This window comes from Gossypium hirsutum, chromosome A05 (assembly GCF_007990345.1).
Source record: "Gossypium hirsutum isolate 1008001.06 chromosome A05, Gossypium_hirsutum_v2.1, whole genome shotgun sequence".
In the NCBI taxonomy this organism is placed as follows: Eukaryota; Viridiplantae; Streptophyta; class Magnoliopsida; order Malvales; family Malvaceae; genus Gossypium; species Gossypium hirsutum.
The window spans coordinates 110,114,397-110,118,499 of NC_053428.1; positions in this window are offsets into that span (position 1 = coordinate 110,114,397).

Below are 4,103 nucleotides of genomic sequence, written 5' to 3' on the forward strand. Positions count from 1 at the left end.
AGGCATATTCATTTCCGAACCACATGCTTAATATGGACCTCTCAGCAAAAGGTGGGTTGGAGTTTGCAGAACTCCCGCATAGGTTACCAGGCCATGCTAGTTCTTTGTTGGACGTTGGTGATTTAGAAATGAATGAGTTTTCCTCTAAAGATGCTTTGGTCGCAGCAGTGAAACGGTACAACATAAAAAATAGAGTAAACTTCAATGTTGTTAAATTCTGATCAAAGAAATTCAAAACAAAATGCGCAGTTTAAGACAGTAGATGTCTATGGAAAATCGTGGCTTTTATGAAGAAAAAGACAGGGTTGTGGACCATAAAGATATATATCACTTCACATATGTATGTTGGCATAGATACTGATTCAAGACTGTCTGATATTTGTGCTATTGAATTCCTAATTTTAACGTACTTGTGTTGTTACAGGTATTACATAGGATTGTCCGAAATTGGATTCGGAGATGATCGCAAACATAATATTACATAAGGTGAAAATGAGTTCTATGATTCCTATGCCAATTTTAATTGAAAATATCTGTAGCCAGTACAAATACACACTGTGATGCCGTAAGGCATGGATTGCAAAACAGAAGTCCTTAGACAATATGCATAATGGGTGGGACACATCGTACAATGATTTGTGGCAGTAGTGTCAGGTACTGGATCAGTACGTACAAGGTTGTGTAACTGATCTGCAAATAGAGTTTGTGTAACCAACAATCAGTTGGTCCATAGATGTCGAGTGTTCCATAATTTTTTCTAGACTTTCGAGCAATGCCAAGAAGTATTCTGGAACTGTAAGCTATTTGTACAAATCAACGGCACCTTTATGTACAGAAGATATAAACATTGGTTGTTGGCTGTAGCATAGGATGGTAATCAGAAAATCCTGCCAATAGCCTTTTCAATAACAATAGGAGAAAAGACAAATGATTAAGATTTCTTCCTATCTAGGTAAATGAGGCATGTTGTCCCTTAACCCGATATACGTGTCACCTCTTACAGAGGACCCAGAATACTAGTCGCAATTGAACGACAGGGAAGCTTTTGAGGCTGCACACACCATAAGTATTGTATAAGAAATGTGGTAGTGAACTACCACAGACAACACAAGTCTGAAACTCAGCGAGCACAAGTGATTAACATGGGTTTCTATGCGCCACTATTTCAATTGTTCGATATTTAATTGCTTGCCAGATGTTGGGATTAATAGATAAACTATTTACTTTCCTCGACAGGGTACGAGCTCATCAAACACCGTTTCCATGAAATGTTAGAAAACTTGCGAGCTATCAACGATTGCAGTGCGAGATACCTTATTAACATACGTTATGACCACTGGGCACAATCGTATGACGGGGGTCTACGATACGGGCACTTGACAACAAACTTGGTGGAATGCATCAATTTTGTGTTGAAGAGAACACATCATTTTTTGATAACCTCAGTTGTGAAAGAAACATATTTTTACTTGGCAACACTATTTTTAAAGTGAGCAGAAAAATATGTTAGACAGATGAAGGGTCACGTTTGGTGAGAGGACATTATGAAAAAAATTAGAGAGGTTATAGAACAAGCGAACTGTATGTATTCAGTGTGTCACCCACGCAAAAACCAATCATTTTAGGTTATAGAGTTCGATAGACCTGACCAAAGTATTGTAGGGGGAGCATACCATGTAAACCTGATATGACAGACCTGTGATTGTGGGAGATTTGAAGCACTTCATTTTTCATGCGCTCATGCAATTGCAACATGTTCCTCAATATGTTTAGATCACATGAGCTTTGTGGATGAAGTGTATAAACCATAACACATGTATAATGTGTGGAAATATGAATTCCAAATGGTCTTAAATGAAAGTACGTGACTGCTGGTATCAAGCGCTCCATTTAATTTAGTACCCAAACCAAAAGGTTGCTCGAAATCTACTCAGATACATGACAACATGGATATTCGAGAGAGAAAAAACCAACCAAGGTTATACGGTTATTATAGGAACTCAGGGCATACAAGGCCATCATGTCCATACTTGGAGGATACTATGAGGAAAAGACTGTTGGAAAAACGGGTTTGGAAAACGCAGCAAAAAATAAATGTAGGAAAAATCTAGAGTTTAAATTGTTTTTCCAAAACAAGGTATTGATTGTGATATTTAAGATAATAAACACTTAATCAAAATTTTACCTTTTCGATTCATTTAGGATGAGTGCTTCAACTGCGTAGTTTTCTCCGCTATCTTCAAGCTCACGTTTGTCGAGTGTGAACTTACTTCGAATCAGAAAATTTTTCACGAAAATTACCATTAGCAATTTCTCTAAACTTTTGGGTTAAGTTGTAAATCAGAAAAAAAATCTTCAGCAATTTTCTGGAATAATCTCTTTAGAGAATTTTCTCTCTACAACTTTCTCTTGAATTCAAATGTGTGTAAATAATGACCCAATGCTCTCTTTATATAGGGAGAATTTAGATAGTTCAACTATGATTAAACTTAATCACTTTAATATTAAATTTAAACTAATATTTATCTTGATAAATATTTAGATTAAATTTAATATTAAGATAATCACTTTAATATTAAATTAATAAAATACTATTAAGATAAGTACTAAATTAAATTTAAAATTAAACTATTAAAATAATTTTATTTTTGAAATATTTAATCTAAATCAAATTCTCTAGTAGAGTTATAGTAAGAGTGTAACCCTTCCACTGTTCAACCACCAATAACCAATCACCGCCGGCCATCGGGACACCCCCGTCGCAACCACCAGCACTGCCATGCCTGGTGATGTAGGTTTAACACCCTTACAGCACCTCCCGATTCGGCTGCTAGTGGTTCGATCCAGGTCAATGACGACGCGACTGGTCTAGTTTAACCACCGATTGAACCATCGACTCGGTTTCACATACTGAGTCCGGTTCGACCAATTTTTGGGTCTTGGTCTCGATTTTGGGCTCCTAGACCCAACTTACGATCTTAGGCCCAATTTTCAAGTTCAACTATCCATTGGGCCAATTTTCTGACTTAAAAATTAACTTCCAAAAATATCATATTAATTTTAATTGATTTGATTAATTTTTCAAAAATCACTTAGATTTTCCAAATTAATTTTGTAAGAAAATTCTTTAATCAAATTCTCTAGTTGAACAATTTTTATGACCACCTAATTTAATTTCACATTGAATAAATCGACTCAATTAAATTATTCCTATAGTCGTAGAATTTTTTTCTGATTCAAATCCAGTTCGATCGAACTTTTGTTGAGCTAGTGGAAGGACCAATCGGACATTTACAATTAGGCTCTAGTGATTGCAATTATATCCAGAAGCATTGTTCCAATAATTCACAATTACTTAATCATGGAGTCAGTCCACAAGAAGTACCATGATTGAAAACTCCTTATTGTATCATCTTTACGATAGTAATTCATCCAACTACTTTGTCCAATGACCTCGTTATGTGTGTGTTACCCTCATATGATATCCTTGATTCCTTTGAGTTAAATTCGCTCACTCAATACAATCCTATTTTATCTCATTGTCACCATTGTGTCTTCTTAATAATTAATATGATCACTATCAATAAATAACTGTGATAAATTGCTCGTTAGAGAACGAACAACCCGTGGCCACGTTCCATATTTATCAATCCACATAATGCCAATGATAGGATATCATTAACTCTTTAATTAAGCTATGAATTCCACAGTTGCTAGTAAACCCATGCCATACACAAGTCATGTACCCAACATTCCGGCTATGAGCTCAATCATCTTTAGAGCATAAGCCACCACTTATATCAAAGCATATGAGTTGCATATAAATGGTCAGTAATTGACTCAAGATTTAGGTAAATCACATCATGAAAGTCACAAGTGAATTAATTCACAAATAGATTCAGAATTAATTCATCTTGGGTCCATTCTAATGTATCATTCTACCAATGAATACATATATGTCTCTACTCATGGAGTCAACTACTCTGATAGTCAAGACTACCTATCTCTCCAATTAGAATTGTAGACAACATAATAATCCTTCTAGGTATTTGAATCAAATGCTCACTTTAATTATTTTGCGGGATTACAAACTCATTTAGATT